The following is a 15,059-nucleotide window of genomic DNA, read 5'->3' as shown; positions in this document are numbered from 1 at the left end:
CCCCCACTCATGTCCCCCTGCACCCCCACCCCCCAGCATCCAGGCTCACCCTCCACTAGGCCCCCACGCATGTCTCCCACCACCCCCACCCCCCAGCCACTAGGGGCAGCCTCCACCAGGCCCCTACTCATGTCTCCCACCACCCCCACCCCCCAGCAGTGCAGGGGCAGCCTCCACCAGGCCCCCACTCATGTCTCCCACCACCCCCACCCCCCAGCCACCAGGGGCAGCCTCCACGAGGCCCCCACTCATGACTACCACCACCCCCACCCCCAAGCAGTGCAGCGGCAACCTCCACCAGGCCCCCACTCATGTCCCCCTGCACCCCCACCCCCCAGCAGTGCATGGGCACCCTCCACCAGGCCCCCACTCATGTCTCCCACCACCCCCACCCCCAAGCAGTGCAGGGGCACACTCCACCAGGCCCCCTTTCATGCCTCCCACCACCCCCACCCCCCAGCAGTGCAGGGGCAGCCTCCACCAGGCCCCCACTCATGTCTCCCACCACCCCCACCCCCCTGCCACCATGGGCAGCCCCCACGAGGTCCTCACAATGCCCAATCATGTGCGTAATGGTCAGCCTCCACAGCCAAAAAGTCCGACCAAGTAACCCATTCACCTACATGGAAATGGAAATCACATGTTACACTCCCAATGTTCATGAAGCTAATGAACCCATGTCCGTCACACACAATGGTTGCAATTGAATGGGAAAACACCCAACATGACATGCATGAAACCAATGAGATGATACCACACAGTGAAGTATGGAAACAAAATTGTATTGAAAAAAATAAAGAATGCTAAAGAAAGGAAACAAACTACAATGGGAATGAGAAAAAATAAGCTGCATGTCCGTATTAAAAAAAAAACTGCAAATCAGAATCCAAAAAAATGTCGTCCAAAGTCAAATGTAAAAAATCTCTATGCAATAAAGAACTATGTAAAAAACTACCAAGGGTCCATGAGCCCAACTGAACAAAGGAAACCTACTAAAAAACCTAACTAAAAATCAACTATATACAAAAAGTGGAGCAGTGTCCGTCGACTCCAAATCATAATAAGAAAGAAAGGAAACCTAAAACTAAAGAACTATATACAAAGGCGGCGGGCAAGTCCAGCGGCTCACTCCGTGGTGTCCCGGGCCAGGGCATCATCGAACTCCTGTTCGATGTCCCGGAGGTGGTCCAGTTCCATGGCCCCGAGGGTCCGCAGGGATGACAACATGTCCTCCTCCAACCCCCTGCGGATTGCCTCGAGGCACTCGGCCCGCCTCAGGGCCCTCCGCATGGAGTTCTCCGCCCTGACCATTGTGAGCCGCGCCTCTTCCGCCCGCCGCCGCTCCGCACCTATGGCGTGGCCCAACCGCTGCCACACGGAAGACACTCTCTGTCCTGGGTCCCCCTGCCCTCCGGCCGATGCCTGCCCCTCCGATGTCGAAAGCCCCGAGCCTTCATGTCTCCCACCATGTTGCTGCTGCTGCTCTGCCTCTGCCCGTGCACTGCCTCCTGCTGCCTGCACATCCTCCACCGGCTGGGGTGCAGTTGTTGATGTGGCCACCCCTGCTGGACCTCCAACTCCCGACTGTGGCAGGGATGCCTCCTCCACCAGCCTGGCCGCACCGTCAGAGGCAGCTCCACAGGGCACCCAGGTGACTGATGGGTGGGAAGATGGCACAGAGGACGACTGGCGCGTAGGGGGTCCAGTTGAGGAGGGGGTCGGAGCAAGCCCCATCAGACGGAGGAATCCGGCCTGGGTGACCTGTCCCAGCAGGCTGACGTGGTCAACTACCCATTCGAGATGACGTGCAGTCTCTCCATGAAAAGACTGCAGGTCACCTCGCATGGCCCGTTGACGCAACGCCACACCAGCCAGGACAGGCTCAACCCAGACCTGGATGGCCACGTCCGCAGGCAGAGGAAGGCCAGTTGACGTCAGCTCATCCCCTGCCTGAAAACGGGTCTGGACGTAGGCATCCCTGCTGGTGCAAGATGATGCAGGGACAGGATCGGGGACAGGATTGCACACAGGCACCTCCGCGGCGGCCTGTGCTGCCTCCTGTCCCTGGTCCTGCACTGCACCACTAGCACCAGTGGGATTCCCACCTCCAGACCCCGTCTCTGGTGCTTGCACGGCCTCCTCCTCCACCAAACCCCCCACCAACCTGGATGACTCTGTGCCATCTTCCCCTGTTGGGCCCTGTGGGGTCCCAGCTGCCCCTTCTGCTGCCGAGGAGTCCAACTGCAACCTCCGCCTCTTGGACCTCCCCCCGGCAGCTGCGGCCTGGGATGCGGCACCGGACTCCTCACTCCCCGACGAGATGACCACACGGGAGGGGAGCCGGGCCTTGCGTCTCCGGCTGGCGGTCGGATCCCCGCCACTGTGCTCCACAGCACCTTCTCCGCCCTCTTCATCAGTTGACGCTGCAGACAGGGAGAAACAAAACACAGGCATCAGGGCACTGTACAATGGACACATACACACATGACAGTTGCACATGAGTGGCATTGTCAAACCTCAGACATGGCATCACAATCCCCAACACACATGTCATTGCAACTCGCACACATGAGCCATACCACAGCCATATCGCAACTGCCACCACCATCCCTACACATACAACAGCATCAGCAGCCAAAGGGGAGCCAGACATCACATGCAACACAGGAAGTGCACCACACATGTACACACACCACCACACTTTCATGCATGTCTACACCTCTGCCAAGTGTGGCACTGTTCAGACGGGCATCCATGTCACATCTGCCAATCAGGCTTCCACATACCGCTGTCACATGCATCCATGTTGCATCACTGTTGCACCCTTGTCAAATACACACACATGCACATGTACACAGTGCTCATACATGCAGCCGAAAAAAACATACATGCCTGACATCACGGACATGTCTACTTACATACACATTCATCCAAACATGTGTGCCCGCACAACTGCATTTGCCATGCAAGCCCACACACACAAGCACCATCCATGTCTCACACATTACAGCCCTCGCATGTGTCAGCCCCACGGCCCTGTACACCCCCACCCATACTCGAACCCATACAAACAGATGTGCAACCTGCACAATACCGAATAATCACCACACGCACTGCTCACAATCAGGATGCATGTACACTCACCGCTCGACTCCAGACGGGTCTGCTTCTCTAGGACCTGGACGTGGAGCGCTGGGGATATGCGTTCCAGGACCCCCATCTGTTCTTCCGACAAGTGGCCCCGGCGCCCCTTGGCATCCGCCGCCTTCAAGAGGCGCCGGGCCTTGTTCAGGGTCCTGGACCTGAAGTCCTCCCAGCGCTTCCTGACATGTTGTAAGTCCCGGACTGCCACCCCCTCCGCGTTGATGGCAGTCACGATGTCAGTCCAGATCCGAGTCCGTCCTTCCTTGTCGGCGCGGGAACTTCCGAAGAGGGCATCATACTGCCCCAGGACTTGCTCCACCAGGACACCAACTTCGGTGGCACTGAAGCTGGTGCCCCTCTGCCTCTCTGGCCGGGGGTTGTCAGTGGTCACAGATGGTGTTTGCCCCGACATGACAACCCCAGAGGCAGGAGTGGGTGTGCAACTGGGTCCTGGGGCTGGGCTGTGGAGCGATGGCATTCCAGTCGGGAGTCTTCGGTTCCAGCAGGGGTGGTCACAGCAACAGCACCCCTGGCTGATGTGCAGGCAGCAAATGGCAGTGCTCGTGGGTAGCAGGCAGTCAGGCATCAGCAGATGGCAGGTAGGAGTGTGCTCGGGGCTCTGGGGGGCAGTAGTTTGGCCTTCTGGGCAGGAGCATGGTCTTCCGTGTGCTTACGCGTGGCCAGCTTGGTACGGAGTGATTTGGCACGTGAAAATCCTGCACGTCAGCGTGAAAATCGAGGAAAGGCCCTTAGCGCGTAAGCGCGTCATCACGCATACGCGAATCTATTGGACCAAAGGCCCTCAGCGCGTAAGCGCATCTGTGACGTGACCCGCACGGGTGTTTCCCACACAGCACGTGATGACAGAGCACACTTGGAAAGACTGCACGTCAGAGTGTCATCGCGTGTAATTGGACAGCACGTCAGAGTCTCATCGCGTGTAATTGGACAAAAGTGCGCGTACACGCGATTGGCCTATGTACGTGTATATCAGGTGTGCGCGGACACTTACACACGCAAGTACGTCAGCGCACCTGTATCCCGGTGTGCGGGCAATTTCCACACGTTATTGGACTGTGCACTGGATTTCTGGGGTGTGAGGGTCACACGCTCGCCTACAACATGCGCAACCCATTAATTTGCGTGATAACAAAATAACTAGCTCAGACCCAGGATGAACATACCGTTCCTAGCAGCAGTGGCCGTGGCCTACCAAAGGAGGAGGAGGAGGATAGTCAGGGCCAGAATATTCACACCCAGAACCAGCCTTTTCGGGATGCCTGATGACCAGGTGCATGGGAGGTACAGGTTTCCACCACACATCATACTGGACCTGGTGAGTGAGTGGGAGGACGACCTCACATCACCCACCCTGTGCTCCCAAGCACTCAGCCCCCTGGAGAAGGTCCTCAATGTACTGCACTTCTTAGCCACTGGATCATTTCAGCGGACAAGTGCCATTGTGGGTGGTGTATCACAGGCCACCCAGTCACGCTGCCTACACCAGGTCTTGAACATCATCACTGCACGCCCATCAGTCCGCAGGCACATATACCTGCCCAGAACCCCTGCAGAAAGGCATGCTGCCACCCTGGATTTTTACGCTGTGGCACGATTCCCCAAAGTGCTAGGTGCCATCGACTGCACCCTCGTGGCTCTACGTCCCTCCAGGGCATCTGAGCACATCTATAGGAACCGCAAGCACTGGCATTCCATCAACGTACAGGTAGCATGTAATGCCAAGGGAATCATCACCTCAGTATATGCCAACTATCCCGGGTCAACCCACGACAGCTTCATTTACCGAATGTCCACCCTAAGCCGGGACCTAGAAGCTGGCCGGCATGGCGATACATGGCTGCTTGGTGAGTATGAATGCCACTGCACATGCATGCATGTCAGATACTGAGCTAGGTCACAACCCCACCAATGATACCAATCACCACCTCCACAGGGGACAGTGCCTACCCTCTCAGCCCCCACATGATGACGCCAATTCGGAACCCCACCACGCCACCCCAGGTAAGATATAACGCTGCCCACATTACAACCCGGGGCATAGTGGAGCGCACATTCGGAGTGCTGAAGTCACGCTTTCGCTCCCTTGACCGTTCTGGCGGGCAGCTGTTGTACGCTCCCCCAGTAGTGTGCAGGATCATAGTGGCAGCATGTGTCCTGCACAACGTTGCAACACGCCGGGGCCTGGCCGTGGACATGGTGGTGCCCCCCCATCCCCAACCACATGCACAGCCGCTGCGCATGGGAGGTGAAAGGGCACGGGGGGAGGCAGCCCGTACACAGCTAGTGGCTAATTACTTCACATAGAAATCACACCCCTGTGGAGTGCACACTGCCCTGGCACATTCCATCTGACAATCAATGATGACTCAACCTGACACTGATCCTGAATGTCTGGAGAAAGAACCGTGAAAACCATATCAGCCTGAGAATGTTCACCTGGAAGTGTCACAATGTGTGCATCCCTACCCACACTGACACCACCAATGCAGTTTTGTGAAGTTACACATTCAAGCAGCTCAAATTAATACCCACTTGCAAAATGCAACAAGAGGACAGTGCCATGTCAGCCAACCCAACCCCAGCACCGCCACACGACACACCGTGCCATGTCATGCTATTTGCAGCTAAACAAAGTAATCCCCACAACATGACACTACTGTCACAATGTACAGTGTCCCTATTAGAAACTTGCAACACGTGAAATGCTCACAGTAATGGCAGACCAACAACAAACTTGAGCACGTACTACCATTGACTTGACATCACTAATGTTTAATTTTAGTAGTCTCACCACCTGGAAATGCCTTCACTCCCACCACTACCAACTGTGCAGTGTTGGCGCCTGTAGAGTTGTAGGTGCACTGCTGCCAACATGGACCACATCTCCAGACTAGAGGTCCTTGTGTAGACATGAGGAAGGTACCTGCAAATTGGGAGGTAGACACAGAAGATGAGTTACACATCAATGCAACATGCAGTGTACAACACAACAGCAATATGCACTAGGAATGTATACACAGTATTGACTACAGACTGCCCACACAGCTCATGGGAGTCCAACGTCACTGTGTAATTCACTGTCACTTGGGCACACCCTTTGCAAGCCCATGGAAACGGGAAGCAGGAGGGGTGTGTGTGACTCAAACCCAAGCATCTGAACCAAATACATTACAAGCCTGCATGTGCCCAGCCACAATGCAGCGTATGCCCACAGGAACCACGGAAGCCAACAAATCGTCCCAAAAAAATTGGGAATAAAAGAAATAAAAATAAAAATAAAAACAAAAATAAAAAAAATAAAAAAAATGGCCATTGAAGGGCCCGGGGGTTTGGGGAGGCCACCCAGGAGGTCCGAGGACAGGATGCACACCAGAACCCACCTGCGTGGATCCTGGGAAAAAAAAACACCTCCATGGGCTCATGGCCCACACGGCTACCCTATTGTGGGAGTATCACTGCTGTCGCTATTATCACCCTGTGCAGCTGCATCGGGAGGTGGTTGCACTATGGGAGGCAGCCCACGCAAGGCCCTAGTCTGCTCCTCCATGGCTGCAAGCATGCGGGTGTGGTAGGTCTGGTTCTGGAGGATGAGTGTGCGGAGGTCCCCATGCAACAACTCACGGGATGCCCGGACCTCCGCCCTCGTTGCCTGCATCTCAGCTGAGAGCGTATGGGTGAGACGCTCCAGCTGCTGTTCTGTCCTTTGGTGTGTAGAAGCCTCAAGCTCAACAAGAGTCGTCCTGAGGTGAAGGAGCTCCTGCCTCAGGGCTTCCCTGTGGCCCTGGGACTCAATGGAGATGGCCTCCTGCAGAGTCGCCAGTGCCGCCCGCCTGTCCCTGTTGGACCCCAACATGTCCTCCCTGTGTGACTGGCAGATGGAGTCGGTTACCTGCTCTAGTCGCTCCATCAGCCTTTCAGGGGGGACAATGGAAGTGGCCACCCTATCCATGGCCTGAGCCATCATCTCTGATGATGCTGCCTGTTGGGTTGCCATACCGTAAATGGATTGCTCCCATGCGGTATTGCCAGGTGGCGTACGGCCACCACGTCGGCGGGCACCACACCTGTCTGGGGCAAGGCGAACTGCGCCTTGCTGTGCCGGCACTGCCTGAGGCTGCAGGACTGCATTCCCCCTCTGATCTGCTGGCCCAGGAACAGGATCAGATGTCGCAGAGTGTGACCCTGCATCCGTAACCACCAAAGGCGTAGCTGCCAACACTGACATCCCCATTGAGGGTTCTGACCCTGCTGCAGGTGGGTGAGACAGAACAGAATCCCTCCCTGGAACACTCACCTGCGACGGCACGTAGGTCTCATCCGAATCAACACCTGAGTACAGCTCGGGGGAGGTGCAGCCAGAGACACCCCTTGAGAGCACGACCTGCAGCACTTGTGGGTTCTCACCCACCACCACACCACGTCCCTCACTGGTGGTTGGTCGGACCTCGGACCCCTCCTGGGTCTGCACCATCTCCACAACCCCAGCAGTATCAGGTGCGTCTTCCCCTGCAAAGACATAAAAACAAAGAAATGGAAACAGGCATTAACACCATGGCACACAATGAGGGCTGAGAAGCAAGAGAACCAGTACTTGTTTGACACATGTCCCACATGACTAAAACCCTCCCATGCATGCACCCTCACTGCGTATGAAGGGCATGCAAATGGCACACACTGATGGCACCAAGATTGAAGATGAACAAATTTTCTGCATGCTGCCTGGCAGTGGCATCACACATTGGCCTGTGATTGGCAGGTGAAACACACATGCCATCACACAGATGGCATGTACCATTGCTATTGAGTGAAGATGGAGAGGAGGCCAGCACCTATTCATTATGTCCAGTTCCCGCATGTAATAGCTTTTCTAATTCAAACAGGTCAGATTCCTCACCTGGAGCTGCCAGTCCGAAATGGTCAAATTGCACAGGGACATGTTTGAACAAATGATATCCAGGTAACAAAGTCACTCCACTTTACCATAGCCATGTCAGACATGTGACTAGAGGACTGCGACATGCCTAGTAAAAGTGGTGGAATGTAAGAAATCTGACTAAATGAACAGTGGAAAATTTTGCAACTATGTTGTGGCAAGGTGACACTTCAAGGGCAACTGGTGTGCAGTTGGGCTAGATGTCTACTGTTGGCAGAAGGGATACAGCTATGGGCAAATGCAGATGCGCTGGATGTATTGCATGAAGCACATGGCTGACCCATACGACTCAGGCGCACACACTCTCACCTGGCACACAAACAGAAGCCCTCACACACACCATGCACATGGATGACACACACATGCATGTGCACTCACCGGACAATGCCTCGTAATCAGCCAAATCTCCCACGCCTTGGATCTGTTCCTCCGTGACGTAGGTCCCAGCGACTGACTCATGTGGAGTGAGTTCCATGTCTGCTACTGGAGACCCACCTCCAGTCACTAGAGTTGCGGCATGACTTGAGGCCAGCTTACTCTTTGCCCTGCGCTTTAGGTCATTCCAGCGCTTATAGCAATCATTGACTGTGCGCCTCACGATTCCAAGGGCACTTACGATGTCCGCAACGGTCTGCCAGTGTGCCTGGCGTTGTGCAGGTGTGGTCTTGGATCCTGCAACAATGACCATCTCGTTGTCATGTGCGGACACATACTCGACAAGTGCATTCAGTTCGTCATCCGTGAAGCTGGGCTTCCTGGACGGGCCGGACTGTGTAGCCGTGTCTGGGGCATCAGCCTGTGCCGGACGAGCACTCTTCCTCTTCCGCTTGGAAGGTGGTGGTGATCCTGAGTGTCCTGCGCCGCTCTGGACACTAGGGGCAGGAGCCCTGGTGGACTCTGTATCAGGAGTGTGGGATTGCACACTCAGCATGGGAGTTGGTGCAGGCATTGGCTCTAGTGTGATGGTGTCAGGGGGTATATCAGCAGCATGGACTAGGACCGACACTGTCCGGGCTGGGTGTGTGAGGGCTGGGGTGGATGGAGCCGCAGCTGCCCCTGCAGCCTCTCCGCCCTGCCTACTTGGTGCAGCAGATGACCTTGCTGCCCCAGATGCACGTGGCATGGTGACATCAATGTGCACCAGCGCACGTGTCATAGGCCTGCTGACCTGGAAGTCAGCCATGGAGTCAGCCAGGTCTGGTGCCACAATGGGCTGGTCCAACAAGGGCTGAGCATGGATGGTGTCAGCCACATCAGCCTCAATGGGAGGGGGGGGGGGATTATGGGTGCCCTTGACTGGTCCTCCACACATGGGGGGACAGGCTCACCCTGCAAGTAATGACCACGTCCCCTACCGGATCCACCACGGCCACCACTCGTGCCTCTTCCACCTTTGCCACCCTTACGGAATCCTCGCCTCCCAGCCATGGCACTGATGTTAATGTGCGTATGGGAGTGGCAGTAAAATATAGTCCTGGGCAATTGGGGGTCAAAGGGGTTGGGTACCAGATGGTAATTGTACCCTAGTGCTCTTGCAAGGCTGATTGTAACCCCTGGGGAAAGATGACGGGTCACGCTACGCACAGGAGCCCCAAAAAAGGGAGATGACGTGCATGCAACCCCTCCTAGACACGTGTGCAGAAAGAAAAACCTGCACTACGCTGTGGCACCCAGTAACACAAGAATGAACGTATGCGTGTCACACGCAGCCTAGAATGACCTCTGAAGGGGTAGGCTACACACAGGGCAAGCACAGATGTTAGATACGTGCGTGACTCACCGTCTGCCTGGTAAACGAGCGTGTAAAAGGAGCGCGTTTGGTTGGCAACACCCCCGACAAAAGAAGATTTGTACGCTGTCTGAGGAGACAGGACAACAGTAGAAGGGAACACTGTTTGAGGGAACAGGCCCAGGTAAACCAGTAAAAGAGTAAAAGGAGAAAAATCTGTCAGAGGTAACAGGGAATACGAACTTGAAACGCCGTGAAGTAAATCGCGTGTGAACTGACAAGAAGTACAGAATTCACCCACTCGCTCTCCACGAAAAGCACGTACAAGGAAATGGTGTTCTACGCGTACCTTTTATACAGGCCCACACGTCCAGCGTCACTTACGCGGCGTCTACGCGCTAGGGCCATTTCCACCAATTACACGCTTTGTCACTTCTGCGTGTACGGCCCATGTACGGCCATTTCCACCAATCACACGCAATGAGACTCTGACGTGCAGTCTTTCCACGTGTGCTCTGTCATCACGTGCTGTGTGGGAAACACCTGTGCGGCTCACGTCACAGACGCGCTTACGCGCTGAGGGCCTTTGGTCCAATAGAATCGCGTATGCGTGCTGACGCGCTTACGCGCTAAGGGCCTTTCCTCGGTTTTCACGCTGACGTGCAGGATTTTCACGTGCCAAATCACTCCGTACCAAGCTGGCCACGCGTAAGCACACGGAAGACCACGCTCCTGCCCAGAAGGCCGAACTACTGCCCCCCAGAGCCCTGAGCACGCTCCCACCTGCCATCTGCTGCTGCCTGACTGCCTGCTGCCCACGTGCACTGCCATTTGCTGCCTGCACATCAGCCAGGGGTGCTGTTGCTGTGACCACCCCTGCTGGAACCGAAGACTCCCGACTGGTATACCATCGCTCCACAGCCCAGCCCCAGGACCCAGTTGCACACCCACTCCTGCCTCTGGGGTTGTCATGTCGGGGCAAACACCAACTGTGACCACTGACAACCCCCGGCCAGAGAGGCAGAGGGGCACCAGCTTCAGTGCCACCGAAGTTGGTGTCCTGGTGGAGCAAGTCCTGGGGCAGTATGATGCCCTCTTTGGAAGTTCCCGCGCCGACAAGGAAGGACGGACTCGGATCTGGACTGACATCGTGACTGCCATCAACGCGGAGGGGGTGGCAGTCCGGGACTTACAACATGTCAGGAAGCGCTGGGAGGACTTCAGGTCCAGGACCCTGAACAAGGCCCGGCGCCTCTTGAAGGCAGCGGATGCCAAGGGGCGCCGGGGCCACTTGTCGGAAGAACAGATGGGGGTCCTGGAACGCATATCCCCAGCGCTCCACGTCCAGGTCCTAGAGAAGCAGACCCGTCTGGAGTCGAGCGGTGAGTGTACATGCATTCTGATTGTGAGCAGTGCGTGTGGTGATCATTCGCCATTGTGCCGGTTGCACATCTGTTTGTATGGGGTCGAGTATGGGTGGGGGTGTACTGGGCCGTGGGGCTGACACATGCGAGGGCTGTAATGTGTGAGACATGGATGGTGCTTGTGTGTGTGGGCTTGCATGGCAAATGCAGTTGTGCGTGCACACATGTTTGGATGAATGTGTATGTAAGTAGACATGTCCGTGATGTCAGGCATGTATGTTGTTTTCGGCTGCATGTATGAGCACTGTGTACATGTGCATGTGTGTGTATTTGACAAGGGTGCAAAAGTGATGCAACATGGATGCCTGTGACAGCGGTATGTGGAAGCCTGATTGGCAGATGTGACATGGATGCCCGTCTGAACAGTGCGACACTTGGCAGAGGTGTGGACATGCATGCAAGTGTGGTGGTGTGTGTACATGTGTGGTGCACTTCCTGTGTTGCATGTGATGTCTGGCTCCCCTTTGGCTGCTGATGCTGTTGTATGTGTAGGGATGGTGGTGGCAGTTGCGATATGGCTGTGGTATGGCTCATGTGTGCCAGTTGCAATGACATGTGTGTTGGGGATTGTGATGACATGTCTGAGGTTTGCCAATGCCACTCCTGTGCAACTGTCATGCGTGTATGTGTCCAATGTACAGTGCCCTGATGCCTGTGTTTTGTTTCTCCCTGTCTGCAGCGTCAACTGATGAAGAGGGCGGAGAAGGTGCTGTGGAGCACAGCGGCAGGGATCCGACCGCCAGCCGGAGACGCAAGGCCCGGCTCCCCTCCCGTGTTGTCATCTCGTCGGGGAGTGAGGAGTCCGGTGCCGCGTCCCAGGCCGCAGCTGCCGGGGGGAGGTCCAAGAGGCGGAGGTTGCAGTTGGACTCCTCGGCAGCAGAAGGGGCAGCTGGGACCCCACAGGGCCCAACGGGGGAAGATGGCACGGAGTCATCCAGGTTGGTGGGGGGTTTGGTGGAGGAGGGGGCCGCGCAAGCACCAGAGACGGGGTCTGGAGGTGGGGATCCCACTGGTGCTAGTGGTGCAGTGCAGGACCAGGGACAGGAGGCAGCACAGGCGGCCGCGGAGGTGCCTGTGTGCAATCCTGTCCCCGATCCTGTCCCTGCATCATCTTGCACCAGCAGGGATGCCTACGTCCAGACCCGTTTTCAGGCAGGGGATGAGCTGACGTCAACTGGCCTTCCTCTGCCTGCGGACGTGGCCATCCAGGTCCGGGTTGAGCCTGTCCTGGCTGGTATGGCGTTGCGTCAACGGGCCATGCGAGGTGACCTGCAGTCTTTTCATGGGGAGACTGCACGTCATCTCGAATGGCTCGTTGACCACGTCAGCCTGCTGGGACAGGTCACCCAGGCCGGATTCCGCTGTCTGATGGGGCTTGCTCCGACCCCCTCCTCAACTGGACCCCCTACGCGCCAGTCGTCCTCTGTGCCATCTTCCCACCCATCAGTCACCTGGGTGCCCTGTGGAGCTGCCTCTGACGGTGCGGCCATGCTGGTGGAGGAGGCATCCCTGCCACAGTCGGGAGTCGGTGGTCCAGCAGGGGTGGCCACATCAACAAGTGCACCCCAGCCGGCGGAGGATGTGCAGGCAGCAGGAGGCAGTGCACGGGCAGAGGCAGAGCAGCAGCATCAGCAACATGGTGGGAGCCATGAAGGCTCGGGGCTTTCGACATCGGAGGGGCAGGCATCGGCCGGAGGGCAGGGGGACCCAGGACAGAGAGTGTCTTCCGTGTGGCAGCGGTTGGGCCACGCCATAGGTGCGGAGCGGCGGCGGGCGGAAGAGGCGCGGCTCACAATGGTCAGGGCGGAGAACTCCATGCGGAGGGCCCTGAGGCGGGCCGAGTGCCTCGAGGCAATCCGCAGGGGGTTGGAGGAGGACACAGCGTCGTCCCTGCGGACCCTCGGGGCCATGGAACTGGACCGCCTCCGGGACATCGAACAGGAATTCGATGATGCCCTGGCCCGGGACACCACAGAGTGAGCCGCTGGACTTGCCCGCCGCCTTTCTATATAGTTTTTTAGTTTTAGGTTTCCTTTCTTTCGTATTATGATTTGGAGTCGACGGACACTGCTCCACTTTTTGTATATAGTTGATTTTTTGGTAGGTTTTTTAGTAGGTTTCCTTTGTTCAGTTGGGCTCATGGACACTTGTTATTTTTGTACATAGTTCTTTATTGAATGGAGAATTTTTTTACATTTGACTTTGGACTAAATTTTTTTCGATTTGGATTTCAAGTTTTATTTTTTCATACGGACATGCAGCTTATTTTTTGTCATTCACATTGTCGTTTGTTTTCTTTCTTAGGCATTCTTATTTTTTTTCAATACAATTTTGTTTGCATACTTCACTGTGTGGTGTCATCTCATTGGTTTCATGCATTTCATGTTGGGTGTTTTCCCATTCAATTGCAACCATTGTGTGTGACAGACATGGCTTCATTAGCTTCATGTACATTGGGGGTGTAACATGTGATTTCCATTTCCATGTGGGTGAATGGGTTACTTGGTAGGGCTTTTTGGCTGTGGAGGCTGACCATTACGCACATGATTGGGGATTGTGAGGACCTGGTGGGGGCTACCCATGGTGGCTGTGGGGTGGGGGTTGTGGGAGACATTAGTGGGGGCCTGGTGGAGGCTGCCCATGGTGGCAGGGGGGTGGGGGTACAGGGGGACATGAGTGGGGGCCTGGTGGAGGCTGTCCATGGTGGCAGGGGGGTGGGGGTGGTGGGAGACATGAGTGGGGGCCTGGTGGAGGGTGCCCCTGCACTGCTGGGGGGTGGGGGCGCAGGGGGACATGAGTGGGGGCCTGGTGGAGGCTGCCCCTGCACTGCTGGGGGGTGGGGGTGCAGGGGGACATGAGTGGGGGCCTGGTGGAGGCTGCCCATGGTGGCAGGGGGGTGGGGGTGGTGGGAGACATGAGTGGGGGCCTGGTGGAGGGTGCCCCTGCACTGCTGGGGGGTGGGGGTGCAGGGGGACATGAGTGGGGGCCTGGTGGAGGCTGCCCATGGTGGCAGGGGGGTGGGGGTGGTGGGAGACATGAGTGGGGGCCTGGTGGAGGGTGCCCCTGCACTGCTGGGGGGTGGGGGTGCAGGGGGACATGAGTGGGGGCCTGGTGGAGGCTGCCCATGGTGGCAGGGGGGTGGGGGTGGTGGGAGACATGAGTGTGGGCCTGGTGGAGGGTGCCCCTGCACTGCTGGGGGGTGGGGGTGCAGGGGGACATGAGTGGGGGCCTGGTGGAGGCTGTCCCTGCACTGCTGGGGGGTGGGGGTGCAGGGGGACATGAGTGGGGGCCTGGTGGAGGCTGCCCATGGTGGCAGGGGGGTGGGGGTGGTGGTAGACATGAGTGGGGGCCTGGTGGAGGGTGCCCCTGCACTGCTGGGGGGTGGGGGTGCAGGGGGACATGAGTGGGGGCCTGGTGGAGGCTGCCCATGGTGGCAGGGGGGTGGGGGTGGTGGGAGACATGAGTGTGGGCCTGGTGGAGGGTGCCCCTGCACTGCTGGGGGGTGGGGGTGCAGGGGGACATGAGTGGGGGCCTGGTGGAGGCTGCCCCTGCACTGCTGGGGGGTGGGGGTGCAGGGGGACATGAGTGGGGGCCTGGTGGAGGGTGCCCATGCACTGCTGGGGGGTGGGGGTGGTGGAAGACATGAGTGGGGGCCTGGTGGAGGGTGCCCCTGCACTGCTTGGGGGTGGGTGTGGTGGGAGACATGAGTGGGGGCCTGGTGGAGGGTGCCCCTGCACTGCTGGGGGGTGGGGGTGCAGGGGGACATGAGTGGGGGCCTGGTGGAGGCTGCCCCTGCACTGCTGGGGGG

Source organism: Ambystoma mexicanum, chromosome 5q, assembly GCF_040938575.1.
Source record: "Ambystoma mexicanum isolate Mex_15411 chromosome 5q, UKY_AmexF1_1, whole genome shotgun sequence".
Lineage (NCBI taxonomy): Eukaryota > Metazoa > Chordata > Amphibia > Caudata > Ambystomatidae > Ambystoma > Ambystoma mexicanum.
Note: the sequence above shows the minus strand (reverse complement) of the source record.